Genomic DNA, 15,644 nt, shown 5'->3' on the forward strand with positions numbered 1-15,644 from the left:
CCTCTCTGGAGATGCTAGGAATCAAACCAAGGACCTCCTACATGCAAAGGTTTTATTCCACTCAGCGTGTGAACGGGGAGAGTAAACAGCAGTCTGCCACTGGAGCTCAATAGGAGAGCGAGGAGAGGGGCCTCAGGGAGGAATGTGTCCAAGGAATTGTGTACTCAGCTGTGAAAAATGAAAGTCATATTCTGAATAATGGCTGATTGCAAGGAGGTGTCCTAAAAATTGCTGATTGCTTATTCGGGGTGATGACGTGACCACTTCTTGTGAGTAAGCAGAGACAGCAGGAAGAATATAAGGCTGCCAGTCCTAGGGAGCGAGAGAGCAGGGAGGTTTAAGATGTTTGTCAGTTTGCACAGGAGAAGAGCTGCACTTCCAAGCACTAGTAAGATGTGCTTCGTCAAGCCTGATCAGGAAGGCTATAGTTATTTCTGTGGGCAGTGGGGTGGAAACCAAAACCTTGAAGTAAGGGCCTTAGATAAAAACCTGAGCAGTGTGGAAAGACGGGGTAGCATTCTAACTCCTTTGAACCCCGCAATGAAAAATCAGAAAGAACACTGGCTCACTGAGTTTATGGCTATCATTGTACGTTAATATCAGAATAAAGAAAATAGCTCATTTGTGAGGCATATACGATTTAACAGGTCTGGGACATGATGGAGTGATTCCTATGGTTGGATTATTGCAACTGAAAGAGGTTCAGAAGGAATAGAAGCAGTATGGATGGTAAAAATACGCCTGCTCAGAAAGGTAAGCACTCAGTGATGCTGTGGAAAGCATTTGGTTTAAAGTAGGAGGGGGAGCAAATAAAACCACTGCTGTTGCTGGCGTCCATCCCTGTCTGCTCATTCAGAGAGAAGACGCGGTTGATGCTTCTGAAAGCGAGCTACAGATCTTTCCAAGGGCCGTGAGGTCGCAGCGGGGGGCCTTGGATTACCCCAATATCTACAGGGAGACACTACCAAGCATGGTCCTTCCAGGAAACCCATGGCCTGTTTTGCTGATAATGCTCTTTTTCAGCCTGGAGGGACCTGAAGGATCTTCTCCCCTCTCCGTATGGCCTGTTCACTGCTGCTGCTCGTGAATTCAAGCGCAGCATCCTCCGGCAGCCACGCTGCCATCCTCCTAGCCCCTTCCTTCTCTCTCCTCCACTTGGCAGCGGATGCCGTCACCAACGCCTTTGTTTTTTCTCTGTGGCCTCCCACCCACAACTCCTCAGCCTGAAACGTGCACTCAGGGCCCAGGCCCGGATGAAACGTGGCACAGGCCACCTGGTATTGCCAGCTCCATGCATTGGATCATTGTGTCTTCCCCGAAGAGTTTCCAGATAACCAGGATCGGAAACCGTCTGGTAGGCCCTCGTCAGACTAATGCGCTTCATTGAATGGCATATGGTTTTGCAAACCTTCATCAGCTACGTACTTACTTCACTTTCTCTGAAGAGGGCTTCGCTCATCTGCACTGAGTAGCAAGGGGGGCCTGATGCCCCCAAGGGCACCTGCTGTGATTCGGCCACTGAGCTTGGGTTCTGCCAAAATATTTGACTGGGGCAGGGGGGCACTGTCCATTAGCCCCAAAACAAGTGGAACCCAGCATCTCAGCACAATTAAGGTTTGGACCACGAAGGCTCCGACTGGTAAGAGGAGAAGGACACAAAAAAATATTTGCTGTGTTGTCTGGTGGGCTTCAAGAACTGCCCAAGAAGCAAGGGGGCTCTTGGAAAGCCTTGAGACTCAGAAATGTGGGGTTTGGTGCAAGACCAGTCATAGCTTGTCACATTGTCAGAAAAGAGAAAATTTGGACAGGGTAGGATTATTTTATTATTTTTTTCTACTGAATGCCTTCAGTAGAACATGGAGAATTCAAGCCTTCCCCCGCTCCCCCACAAGGCTTTTGCGCATTAGTGCCTGTGTCCGTGCTATTGAAGCCCTGCCCCTTCTTTACATGCAGCACATGTAAAAAAGACGAGGCCCTCAGGTGCACAGGCACAGCTGCTATCTTGACTTATTTGACTTTCTGTGTGGACATCCCTGCTCCCCCCTTCACAAGTGAGAATGTTTGGGGAACACTGTAGCCATCTCCATTTTCCAAGCCAGCAAGGATAGTTCTGCTCATCAGAGAACTCCTCCATCTCCATCCCAACTCTCAGAAACCTTTGCACCACACTGTGGATAAAGGATGAAGCTAATCGTTTTGCATGAGCAGAGTCAGTAGTGAAGCAGCCAAACTGCACTGGGATTGGCACCTCCTGCCCGCTCTGAGCAGCCCCCTGGGTTCTCCATCCCTTCCAGTCGCCTACACCATTGCAGAGCAGATGGGAAGAGAAGTCTTGGGGCCTGGCACCAAACCAGCATTCATCCTGGAGTCGGTGAAGGTTTATGATCTCCCGTTGAAAGCAAAGGGGACAACTGCACTTTTGTGGGCTGGGAAAGGAGAGAGAGTAAAAAGTCAAATTACTGCTCCTCCCATTGGGCTCTAGCTGAGGCGTCTCCTCTTTCCATGGGTCTCCCCACTCCCAAGGCCCAGCTGCTCCCTGGAGTGTCCCCTCTTCCTTGGTCCCTCTGCCCTTGTGAGCAAACCTTCCCTGCAGGGGCTGCCATGGGGGCCTTCAGTGGCTCTTTCATAATGCAAGGGAAAGGGGGCCATGTATTTGTTAATTTCAACTTCCTAATGGGAGACCAGGAAGCCTGTGATCAGGTTAACTCTGCTGCCTTTCCCATTCTGGCCTCTGGAAGAGAGTCTTCTCAACGCACCTCAAGAATGCTCCTCTCTGTGACTCCATGTGATTTTCTATACCAATGGCTGCCCAGAAGCTCTTTCTCCTGGTGGTATCTGAGGTCAGTATCTGACCCCCTGTAGCAACTTAGATCTTAAGTGGTCTTCAGCAGCTGAAGGCATCCAAAGGCCCCATTGGATGGGGGTCATCAGGTTGAACCTGAGCTGTGGACGTTTGTTGGGCCATTTCTGGCAACCTGAGTTGAAAGGATCTTGGGTATCTCCTAGTTTCCGGGTAAGTGCTGACAGAAGCCAGCTAAGGACATCAGCCTATCGGCGCCCCAAGTAGGACCAGGATTTCTGTGCCAAGGGGAAGGTCTGGGGATTTTCCACCTCCCTCGTCTGTCATCTGGAGCTCAGGTGGGGTCTGGGAATCCAACTGCACCATTTACTTGACGGGAAGCCACATTTATTCATCCAAGAGCTTCTGGGCTGCTTGGCAACTCTGGGCCAAAGATCCACATCTCTGTTTCTGGTCTATAACATTCACCTATTTAAAAGCAAACATATTTATTATTATTATTAATTCATTAATCATATTATATAGCCACCCATCTCACACAAGGTTCGAGATGGCCCTGTTTCTACCCCATTTACTTTTTTTAAAAAAAAGTGCATGCACACTGATGCATGTTTGAAGATTTGTGTGCCCTGTTTTTCTCTAATACCTGCAAGTTTTTGCAAGCAAGTCTCCTTCTTGTATTTTTAATCAGGTAACAGCTTCACAAGACTTGAAGACATTAGAAAACAGTGTCAATTAAATCCTAGTTCACATGTTAAATTCAGAAGGTGTAAAATACTGTAGATCATTTGGTATGTAAATGTGTATCAACTGAATTTCCTCTGTTTCTGCTGCAAATTCCTGGGATCATTGAGTATTCAATACGGTTGCTTAATTCTTCAATGCGCTTTCACGTTCCTTTCATGGTGTACTCTTGTGCCCTGACACTCCATTTGAGAATCAGCAGTCTAGAACTCATTGGTGTGGGAGGGAAGCTTCACAGCTCCCACTGCCGCGGCAGTGATCAAAATTAGTTGCTACGGAAAACCCTAGAAAACCGCCTCAGAATTAAAGCTGAGAATCTACTCTCGAGGGCTTTTGGCAAAAGAGCCTTCTGTGATGAGGATATTCAAGTCCAAGCGAAAGTTGCAGGCTGACCGAATCAGGAGGATGGATGTACTTTTGGGCCTGCCAGATGGCTCCTCACCACACAAGATGTTCCAAGAAACTTTTGTTGCAGCTGTGAAACATTTGGTGGAAGTAAGGCATTCTGGAGCAAGATGCAGACTGCCTCTAGAATGTGAGCGGGGAGATGGGCTTGTCCCCACAAATTCTCCTTTGCAAATGTTGATGAAACATTCACCAGCTGTTCTTTGTACATTCACATTTTTGCCCAACGTTCATAGAATGGCTGAGTTCTTGTGGTGTTTCCACATGAGCTTCTTTGTAGACCTTCCCAAGACATTTGGACCCATGAAACTTTAAGTCTACCGGAAGCTTCAGGAATTGGAAAGCTTAATTCAAAACACATTTCCATCCCTCTTGCACTTTTTGGACTGTTGTTTTTTCCACCCAAATCATTCAAGGAGTTTCTTATTGACTGACCATTTTGCACTTCCAGCTAGTCAGACTGAGAGTCTGCGTACAACTCAAGGAGAAAGCTGCACAGATCACTTTTGGGAACACCTGAAGCCATTGAGAGGCCTTACAACATCCTCGAGACCATTCGTGGTTTTCATCACATGGTAGCGTCTACCCTACAGCAGCCTTTCCCAGCCTGGTGTTCTGTGTAATAATTCCCAACTTAAATCTTTGGGAGATTAAAACTCGATCTGTCTAGAGAATATTGGAGAAGAGAAGGTGGAATTGCTGATGTCCTCAGATCTTTCCTATAAGGAAAATGGTATTCAGCCTAGTAATAACAGATCAAACGGTGAAGAAAATTAACCACAATCCAGGATAAAGAGATGGCTGTTAGCAACACTTAATGAGATCTTGAGAATCAGGCAATCTACACATTATAGCACTATAAGGATCTTATTTATTTAATTTATTCATTCATTCAATTTATATAGCCACCCATCTCAGATCAGCGACTCTGGGCGACTAACAACAATAAAACAATCAACATTAAAAACAGTACAAAATTAAATATTATATAAATGCAGCCAAGAGATCTTAAAAAAAACCTTCAGTATCAACACAACCATGAAATGGGGTCCTTCACACACTCGGGGCCCCAGCCCAGGCATAAAGCCAGGTCTTTAAGGCCTTCCGAAAAGCCAAAAGGGTCGGGGCCATCCTAATCTCAGGAGGGAGGATGTTCCAGAGGGCAGGCACCACAGCGGAAAAGGCATGTCTCCTGGTCCCTGCCAGCCAACGTTCCTTGGCTGACGGAACCCGGAGCGTGCCCAACCTGCCAGACCAGATTGGACAGGTAGAAACAACTGGGAAAAGACGGTCCCTAAGGTAACCCAGTCCCAAGCCGCGAAGGGCTTTGTAGGTGACGACCAGCACCTTGAAATGCACCTGGAAACACACCGGCAACCAGCGCAGCTCCCAAAGCAGTGGTGTTACATATGCCGAGTAGCCGACGCTATTTACAACCCGAGCAGCTGCATTCTGCACCAGCTGAAGCTTCCGAATGCTCTTCAAGGGCAGCCCCATGTAGAGCGCATTGCAATAGTCCAAACGGGAGGTCACGAGGGCATGAGTGACAGTGAGTAGAGGCTCCCAGTCCAGGAATGGGCGCAACTGACGCACAACCTGAGGATGTGCAAAGGCCCTCTTAACCACAGCTGCCACCTGCTCTTCCAGCAGGAGCCATGAGTCCAAGAGGACCCCCAGATTGCGCACTGGGTCTGTCTGGGGCAGAACCACCCCATCCAGAACCAAAGATGGAAGAACCTTGGTACTGGGAGGCCCAAACACCCAAAGCCACTCAGTCTTGCTTGGGTTGGGCCGAAGCCTGTTGCGCCCCATCCAGGCCCCTACAGCCTCCAGGCACTGAGACAGGACATCCACAGCATCACTCAGACAGCCCGGGGAAGAAATACAAAGCTGGGTATCATCAGCATACTGATGATACCTCACCCCGAACTGTTGTATCCCCTCACCCAGCGGCCTCACATAGATATTAAATAAGAGGGGTGAGAGAACCAAGCTGTGGCACCCCACACAGTGGGGGCCATGGACTGGACCTCTCCCCTCCTATCAACACTGACTGGAACCGACCCCGGAGGAAGGAGAATCAGCACAGCACAGTGCTGCCCACCCCCAACTCCTGAAGCCAGTCCAGTGATCGATGGTATCAAAGGCTGCCGAGAGGTCAAGAGCAAGGATGGAAACCTTGCCCCCATCCCACTCCTGCCAGAGGTCATCCAAGAGCGTGATCAATGCCGTCTCAGTCCCATATCCCAGCCTGAATCCTGACTGAAAGGGATCCGGATAATCTGCTTCATCCAGAGCCCTTTGAAGCTGCCATGCAACCACTTTCTCAACAACCTTCCCTAGAAAGGGGAGGTTGGAGACTGGACGAAAACAAACCAGATTAGTTGGGTTGAGCGATGGCCCCTTCAGGAAGGGGTGTACTACCGCCTCCTTGAGAGCCGGCGGGACCACCCCCTCCCTCAAAGAGGAATTCACCATCACCCAGACCCAATTATGTCTCCTCTCCCGGGCAGCCTTGACCAGCCAGGAGGGGCACAGATCTAACACAGAAGCAGCCAGACTAACAGCTACAAGAACCCTGTCCGCTCCCTCAGGTTCAATGGGCTTGAGCTCCTCCCAGATAACTTAACTATATAATCTCAGATACTGTGGAATCGTCACCATCATCACCATCTTGTATGCCACCTGACTCTCAATGACTCTGGATTCTGAGTTCATATATATGATAAACATATCTATGAAATTTCCTTCCAGCTCCTTTGAATGAGCTGTCATCAGTATATAACTGCAGGTGAGATGGTGGAAAGGAATCCATCTCTGGGACCAGTAAAAGATGGGCTGAGAGTCAGTAAACTAAGCTGAAAACCCAGTAAGATGGAGTAACCATTAGCATGCAGCTCATCCAGTAACCACCCTACGCTTAAGCCCATTGGTTGGACTTCCACTGTTAGATGGACTCCCAGTTAGCTGGCCACACCCAAAGAGTTCTTATTAATGGTCCACCTCAGCTTGAAAGAAAGTATCTTGTGGAGCACCACAGGACTTGGTTCTGGGCTCTGTAGCTGTTCAACATTTTGATCAATGACTTGGATGAGGGACGTGAGAGGATACTTAAGAAGTTTGCAGATGGTACAAAACTAGGAGGGGTGAAGAGTAATTTAGAGGAGAGAGGAAAAAATTCAGAAAATTCTAGACGGGCTTGAGCAATAGGCTGAAATGAATAGGATGGAATTTAACAGGCTGAAGCATAAGGATCTGCATTTGGGGAGGAAAAACCTAAGGCACAAGCATACTGGCTTGGCAGTATGACGTGTGAAAAGAATCTGGGTGTCAACCACAAGTTAATCATGACCCAGCTGTGTGATGCAACTGCTAAAAGGCATGTGCAGTCTTGAGGACCACCGAGTCCAGATCATGGGAAGGAATAGTTCTCTCCTTTGCCCTGGTCAGACCCCATATGGAGTCTGGTGTCCAATTATGGGCACCACAGTTCAAAGAGGACAAAGAGGGAGGGACTAGTTTCATTAATATGTCTGGTTCTGAGCAATACCAAAGTTGTCAGATGGACACAATTAAGTCTGCAGCAGGAGGTACCCTACTTCATTTCTAAAAGAGATGGAAGTGAGGAAATTATTGACCAGGAGCAATTTGTATAAGAAGCAGATAAAACTGTGGGGACAGGTGCCCGAGGCCTCAACCTAGCAGGATCCAGTCAACATGGCACAGGCCTGAGCAACAGAAGGGAAGCAGTCTGAAAAGGTCTTTCTCCCCCACCATTTCTCACTGGGGCCATTACACTTGTCATGGTCAGATCAACATCAGGGCAGATCTCCAAGCACGAACAAGCTCCCCCTCCTCTTCTCCTTCCAAAGGCTAAGTGGGAATATCTGTTTGAGCCCCACGTGGCCAGGTCATGACCTTTTCTAACTAGTCAGAGAAGTGGGCCACTAGATTAGAACTGCAGAATGTTGAAGCTGGAGTTGAGGAATGGGGATGAATTTCAGCCACAACCTCCGATTTCCTATCAGGCAGCTCTTTGGTGGGTTTTCCCTATAGAACCAAAGGAGTTACTCTTGATCTACACTGACTAGGTTCAGGGAAGAAGTTTTGTGAAAATATTCTGGTCCTGAATGGCTCCTAACACCCTTTTCCTCTCAGGATGCAAACCAAGACCGGTCTTGAGGCAGGATCAGTATGTTCATGGGTTAGTTGGTTAGTTATATGAGTCTGTATTTCAGTCTCAGGATGCAAATTCTCCTCAGAGGCCCTCCTTTGCAGATCTGAGGACAAGGCATTCTCACCTGCGGAAGCCACCTCGGAAATGCTCTTGCCAAGGAGAGTTCTGCTCGTCCATGCAGAAAAGCATTTATTTGTCCAGGCCATTAAATAATCAGGGTATTATTTGTGCTGTTCAATTTTTTAAAAAAAATATGTCCTATGCTGCTGAGAATGTATGGTTCTATTTTGTCCTCTCTTTACTGAACCCATCTGAGGCTCCCTGAAAATAATATTACATGCAAAATCGAAATGCATAAAAGAAATGCTCTGCAGCAGCTTTCTTCCTGGGATAAGTGAGCTGGACGGCTTGTCCGGTTGCAACGTTTCCTAAAACTGCTTCCTGCTCCTTTCCTTTCTCACAAGTTCTGGTTGTTGTTTCACAGCCTCTCCCACAATTTGGCAGCAGGTTAAGATTGCCTGCAAAGTTCCCAGCTTGGTTTTGCAGCACCACAGACCAAGATCGTGTGGTTGTCAAGCATCCATGTTACAGCCTGAAGCATGTGAGCCAACCAGTGACACAGAGAGGTCTCCCTCTGCCAAATGGCACCACGCTCTGTGTTCCTTGAAATTTGCCCTGCTTTGTTTTCTTAAAAAAGAGGGGAAAAAATCTGAGAGAAACTAGGAATGCAGCTCAAGCCTGACTTTGGTTTCCTGAGATCATTCAGGGAAAAAAATCCCACCCAAATCTCTCCCGCAACTACTTTAGCATTTTCTAAAAACTGAAAGTGCCCCGAGAAATACCTGTTTGTGTCCCTGGCCTGCAAGCTGCAGGGGCCCTGGGGCCCTCCTCTTTCCCAGGAGCCGCTGCCATGCCAGCCTTGGATATCCCATGGCATGAATCAGGCACCTGGGAAGCAATCAGATCCGGCTCTGCAAAGAAACGGGGGGACCAAGAACGCCCCCCTCCATTTCATCAGCTGTGGGAAGTGGGGATCAGGAAGGGCCTCCGCAGGCACGACCTGGTGGCCAGAGCACAGCCCCTCGTCTTCCTCCGTGGAGTGACCAGCGCAAGGCAGCACCTTCTCTGGCCGGCAGTCAAAGGCGGCAGGTGCCGTCCGGCCAGCATCTCCATCCACAGCTACCGTCGCACGGTCAGCTGCGCAAGTCCCTTTTTCCTTTTATTTCACTCTTAAGAAGATGTTCATTTCAAGGAATCCAGATCAGCACGGAAGCCACTGAGGAATTATAATTCCACATATGGGCTTGTACCCACATCCTTCTTTTAACATAAGGTTTTAACTTGCTAAATTAGGATGGAATTTTTAGATCAGGCAGAAATTATTATAATCTCTGGATTTCTAATTTATACTACCTTGGTTATTGCCATCAACTATTGCATATTATCTTGATTTTAATGATGGTCTGAAGTTTTCAAGTGCTGTAAGATATCTTAATACATAGAAACAAATTCATGTTATTTTGAAATGTTGATTTGATTATATAATGCTTATAAATCTCTTCACTCTTTACTTTTTGCCTTTCCTACTTTTCCTTTTTCTTATGTTTTTAAATATTCAATTTAAAAAATTAGAAGTTCATTCATTTCAGAGTTCTTTTCTTAATATCATATTTGCTTTGCTGTTTCACTGCAATATGCCTGTTTCTTTTTAACTCCCATCTGCCCTGATGTTGTGTGTTAACGGAACTTTGCGGGGGAAGCATGACAGTCTTGTGGTGGCAGTGCCCACAGGCACCCAAAACGGCATAAACCCCATCGCGTTGGTGCGTTATGGTCTGGCCGCTGGCCTTGGGGCTCCTTGCAGGAACACAGCAGAAGCCTCAGCACGTTCGGGGGAGGGAGCGTCCCCCTCCCTCGGCGATGGCCGCACTGCCCAGGTGCTCTGGCCGTCGGAAGCGCTGCTGCCGGGCCGCTGCGAGACCCGGCTCTGGCTGCCGAAGGACCCCAGCAAGGCCGCTGGGAACGAGCGAGAGGCGAGCCCATTTCGTTCACCCGAAGGCGACTCTGCAGCCTCGCCCCCTTAACAGCGGGCCAGACAGCTCCGCACGTCTTCCATTTTGGATTTGCCCAAGCTGGAATTGCAACCTACAATAAGCCTTTGTTTCCAGTTTGCGCAGAAACGGCAAGCCTAAAATGTGGATAAAAAGCTCCCTGCAGCAGGGATTAAGTGGCTGCAGATTGAATCAGGCTTCCTGGCTTAGTGGGCCATGCCTTGGCACTACAAGCTCAGCTCAAAGGCGTATCACCGTCGCAGGTTGGACCACGCTGTGTGGGAAGGACTGAGCTAATACTCAAATGGGATCACCCCGGATCCCGTCCGAGCCAGCTCCTACATTTTGCCCGCCCTTGAAGAGCACCCCCCCCCCACAGCACCCGTCCCCGGGCTCTGCTTCCCAGTCTGGAAACCTCCAGAAGCCTGGGGGAATTGCGCATGGCAAGGCCTGAGGTAGCTTTGTCTCCCGGGAACGGAGAAAGACCCACCAGGCCAGACCAGACCACTTCTCTGCTCTGAAAGCAACGGCCTTTGTGGCTCTGAGGCTTCCCGGCCAGTGGTAGTTTCCAGTCGTGCTCAGTGATGCAACTGGGAAACTATGAACGGCAGATTGTCTGCGGGAGGAGGGGAAAAGATATTAAAAAGTTGGTTTCTGGCATCTGTGAATCAAGAGGAAAAAGGAATCCAGATGTGAACTTTCTCTCTCAATTTTTGACAGCGTCGGCCCAATCTTGAAATGTTGAACACACAAGGAGGGAGGGGTAGAATGATCTTCTGCACGGGGAGATGATCCAATGCAGGCTTACACTGCCGTCTCCCACAGAATTTAGGCCTTACTGCGCTCCCGAGTAACGGCAAAAAGGAGCAGACCAGCCAGCTTGCAGGACGGGCAGAGGGCTGGGCTCCATTTCCATCTTTCCAAACGAGAAGAGAGTGAAAAGGCAGCCCGCTGCTCATATCTGCTCCCTGCCAAAATAAAAACATCAGCCCAACCCCAAAATATTAAAAATAGCATCAAGCATCCAAAAAAAAAAAACCACAAGCATTTCTTGTGCTTTAGAACTTCACTGACCTTGCACAGGGTGCACGTGGATGGTGGGACACACCAGCGATGCTTCAATTCGGGTCCCTACGTTGAGCAAGGGTGCAACTCCAGGCTCTCCAGGGTTCCTTCCAGCTTGAGGATCTTCTGGATGATGATGGCGGTGGTTTTACCTTGCCTTTTTTATATATAACTCAAGCGAGCAAACATACCTAACTCTCCTGCTTCCTGTTTTTCCCCACAACCACCACCCTGTGAGGTGAATTGGGCTGAGAGTGACTGGCCCAAAGTCACCCAGCTGGCTTTGCACCTCAGGCAGGATTAGAATTCAGAGTTTCCTGATTTCTAGCCCAGCACCTTCACCACCACACCAAACTAGCTCTCAGTTTCTGCTCACCTGTGGCATTCAAATGGCTTGTTTTAATTCTTCTAAGAAACCCTTTTGCATTTCAGCTGGGACAGAAGTTCTTGCGCTTCCTTCCTGCAAAATGAAGAAGTGAATTAAGCCATACCTCTCCGAATCTCACAGCATCAGCAAGGAACAGAAGACCCGGGGCAGCTTGTGCGCCCGACAGGAGGAGGGCGGGCAGGCAAGTGTTGAAAGCTCCAGCCAGCCCCCTCTTGGCCTGGCCCGGCTGCCTGGCTCTGGACCTGCTGGGAACCGATGAGGCGGCTTCCAGCGCCAGGTTGGGACAGCCAACACAAGGTCATAAGATGTCAGTGCTCAAAGTAGGCCAGACCATGTTTCCTGGCCTCAAGCATGTTTGTTTACATGTTGTTGTAATCATCTCCGCAGTTTCTCCCAGATCATCTGCATAACAGAGGATTCCGCATGTTCATACAGACAAGACCTCTTGGGGAGATGCTGGGGGACCACCAAGTCTAGCTTGGGCAGACAACTATGTCTCATTGTCTGACCTGGATCATCCTTGCATGTTTTACCCATAATGTTGTTCCTTCATTTCTGCATTAATTTGTAATTGTTTTCTCCCATGCAATTCCTCTCAAAATGCATGTAAATATATAATGTGCATGTATGTAAACAACATTCTGCAACTGCTTTCAGCTGGGTATCTCAGTGGATATTTTCAATAAAAGTACTACTGAAATACATTTAAACTGATGCCTTTAATCTGCTAAGAACTGATTTCCTACAGCAGAAATACGAACATGGATGTACGCATCTGCCTAAGGGGCACAGAGGATGGGATTCTGCTGGAATTGGCAAAGCCCAGTTCCTCGGGGGCTTCCAAGTGCACCCACTCAGAAGCCCTTTTCCAGTTGAAGGAGTTCTTGCTCCGCATCTCCCCAAACACAGGAGACTTTCTCACCAAGCAGGGCTTTCGAGAGATTGCTAGACTTCAACTCCCATCACGCTCAGCTGTTGAACATTCTGCTGAGGATTCTGGAAACTGAAGTGCAACAGGCATCTGGAGACCATCAGGCTAGAGGAGGTTAATCTAATCAATATTTTTAAACACACAAAGGTCATAAATGCACATTAAATTGAATTCTGGCAGGAAGTGTGTGTGCAGAATAGAAAAAGGTTGCAAAATAGTGTCTTTTTAAAAATTCACTCTACATGTTACATCCTAAATCCAGTTAACAAAACACAGTGGCCAGGTTCACCTAACAAATAAACCACCTTACGGTTTAGTTGATGACCAGGTTGACCGGATATGCAAAGAGAAGAGCCGCGCCCCTTCAGCAACCTCTCCCATTCCTGTCCAGCCCCTGCCAACGGTTAAGCCTCTCAGATGCTAAGCACTGTGGGGAGGCAACGGTCCCTTGCAGGCCCACCATCAAAGAGCAGGTCCGTTGATGCCCTCGTGGATCTGAGCCAAACATTATCAGGGAGCAAGTAAGGCCGATATTCAACATTTGCAAGAGCAGGTCCGTTGATGCCCTCGTGGATCTGAGCCAAACATTATCAGGGAGCAAGTAAGGCCGATATTCAACATTTGCAGGGGACCCTTTTTAAGAGCAAGAACGGGGCAGGCAGGGATTGCCTAAGAGTAGCAGCCTGGCGATTTCTGACACGGCATTTTTCTTACACCCAGCTCTCCTTCAGTCGGATGAAGGAAAGAAAACTGGCTATCATGGCACAATCAGAGCAGGTGACGCTGCGGGAAGAACCACCCCCCTTCTTTCTGTCTCTTCCCTCCTTGCGGCCTAGGCTGGAAAGACTAAATTCCTGGAACAAGAATCCAAGGGTTCAGATTAATAGAATTTATTAGAAGGTGAATGTTCCAGCACAAGAATTTCAGCAAGATCTCTACTTTCAATTGAGACGCCTACATCTAGGCCATTTAGGGTGGCAAAACTCTTGTCTGTTTCCTCCCACTTTTTCTATGGATGGGACTGGAAGTTCCCCTTTTTTGTGAAGGAGGGGCCATCTGCATCCCTCCCGTTTGGAAGTCACTCCTATCAGCACGAGAATCTCACACCTCTCCCACTTCCTCCTGCCCCGTGTTGCAGTGAGGGCAGAAGATGCACAAGGAGACCAACATGGCATTTTAGAGATGTGTTGTTTCCACATGGCTTCACAACTACTTCATCTCAGAGTTGGGGAGGGAAAACTGAACTCCTCCCCTCCTGGTAACTTGGCTGTCCTCTTTCTGGTAAGTGTTCAGAGTTAATTGACTAGGTTGGCATGTTGGCATGATACATTAACCCCTCCTGACACCCTTAGCCAGGGTCATTAATGACAAGGTACACAGCCTCCATCCTTCCTTCCTTCCACACCACACTATTCCCATTTGGGGAAAACAATCTAATGCAAAGGCTAGCAGAATAAAAACTAAAAAGCCAAGTAAAAAATATAAGTAATATAAATAAAAAGCCAAAGGCAAGAAAAATACGAAGTAACATCAAGGAAGTGGAAATTTAGATTGATCTCCTTAAGATCTGCTCCAGAATCTTCCCAGGTACCGATAAAGTTTTGCTCCAATTCTACCTCTTCCCCCCACTCGCCTCCTTGGGCAGGTGACCATTCCACACCGTTGACCAGGGCCACTGGTGACCATCGCCCAGCCACGAATCCCTGCAGCTCTGAACTGAATGAAATGCCCTTGAAAAAGAGGAAGAAATCCCCCAGTTCTTCCCCGCCAGACGAACCGCACCGGCAACCCCCGCCTTCTGCAAGATTTGGGGTCCCGCCCGGTGCAGGAGGGGGCGGCCCCCTCTGCTCCAGCCCGCCCAGCGGCAGCCTTTCCCGCAGGCAGAGCGGGGGAGGCGAAGCGCCCGGCGCCTTCCGCTCGCGCTCGCCGGGCCGGGGGCCAGAACCGCCCCCGCCGTCCCGGGGAGACTTACGCCGCTGCACGGCGCAGCGCGTCCCCTCCGCGGGAGGCTGGCGCGGTTGGGGAGGCGGCGGCGGCGGCGGCGGCCGAGCGGGCTCCCCGGCCGGGAGCGCCCCTGCGCGGAGCGGAGCGGAGCGGCGCCACCCCGCGCCCCGCCCCCTGTGACGCCGCCGCCTGCTCGGCCCCGATTGGCCCGTGCTGCGCCGCCGCCCTGCCCTGCCCTGCCCTGCCCTGCCCTGCCTTGGGGGCGGGACCTGTGGCTCCGCCCTGCCCCGCCTCGGCCGCGGGTCCCGCGGCAGCAGCGCCGGCCGCCCGCCGGGGGGCAGCAGCGGGCCGTCCTGGGCGGGCGCCCTCCGCGGCCCGCGCTGCCTTGCGAGGGCGGAGGGCGGCGCGCCGAGCGGGTCCCCGGGCAGGGGGCGCGTCCCTCGCGGATGCTGCTCCGCCGCCGGCAGGGTCAGCTCCGCGCCTGCGACGCGGCCCTTCGCTCGCCCTCCCGGTGCCCCCCCGGGCTGGTCGGGGCCCGATCCGACCCGGGGCGTCTTCTTCCCTGGCCGCGACCTCGAAGCAGCCCCTCGGTTTGGGGGCCCCCTCGCGCTCGCCCCCCGGCTCCTCGGCCGAGGCGCGCCTCCGGTGTATCCCGCGCCCCCTTCCTTCGCCCGTCGGAAGGCGCGGCCGCGTGTCCCGGGGCGCTTCGTTCCCCGCACCCGCGGCGAGCCTTGCGCGCCGCGACGGGCTGCGGCGGAGGAGGGCGGGCGCGGCTGCGCCCCTTGGGAGCCCCGTCGGGGTTGCCGGTTGCCCCTGCAGCCGTACGTCCGCCGGGCCTCGGGTTGAGGGCAGGGCCCGCCCCGGCCTCCGCGGGGTCCCCCGCTCTGGAACACGCGACCCCCGCGGCCGCCCTCCTGCTGGCCGCCCCCCTTCCTCGGGTCTGGTGGGCTTCCTGAGAAATAAGCAACGGAAGCGTTGCCGGCGTGTGGCTGGGAGAGGCTGGTTCCTCCTCCAGAGCGGTCAAGCGCGTGAATGTCCGGCCGGGTGCAGCTCCTTCGCCCGCCCGGTGCCCTAGCCGGGGCTGGGCCGGGAAGATGCCGCGGCGCCGCCCTTAATTCCTCCCCTTCGGCCGCCCTGCG

General features: G+C 50.9%; 1 long non-coding RNA gene across 2 annotated transcripts; it reads right to left on the bottom strand.

The window, feature by feature from the left end:
* Positions 1-971: 971 nt before the first annotated feature.
* Positions 972-14,590, bottom strand: LOC148214896 (uncharacterized). 2 transcript variants are annotated; one of them, XR_015797314.1, is made up of 3 exons: positions 11,619-14,590; positions 11,252-11,368; positions 972-11,145 (listed from the first exon to the last, which is right to left on the bottom strand). It is a non-coding gene; the product is annotated as an uncharacterized LOC148214896 (long non-coding RNA). The 2 variants fall into 2 exon arrangements; XR_015797313.1 differs by having other exon boundaries at positions 972-3,268; positions 3,447-11,145; positions 11,252-14,590.
* Positions 14,591-15,644: the final 1,054 nt, after the last annotated feature.

This window comes from Python bivittatus, unplaced genomic scaffold (assembly GCF_059951505.1).
Source record: "Python bivittatus isolate LINGU-HERP-01145 unplaced genomic scaffold, Pbiv_v1 ctg000160_np1212, whole genome shotgun sequence".
In the NCBI taxonomy this organism is placed as follows: domain Eukaryota; kingdom Metazoa; phylum Chordata; class Lepidosauria; order Squamata; family Pythonidae; genus Python; species Python bivittatus.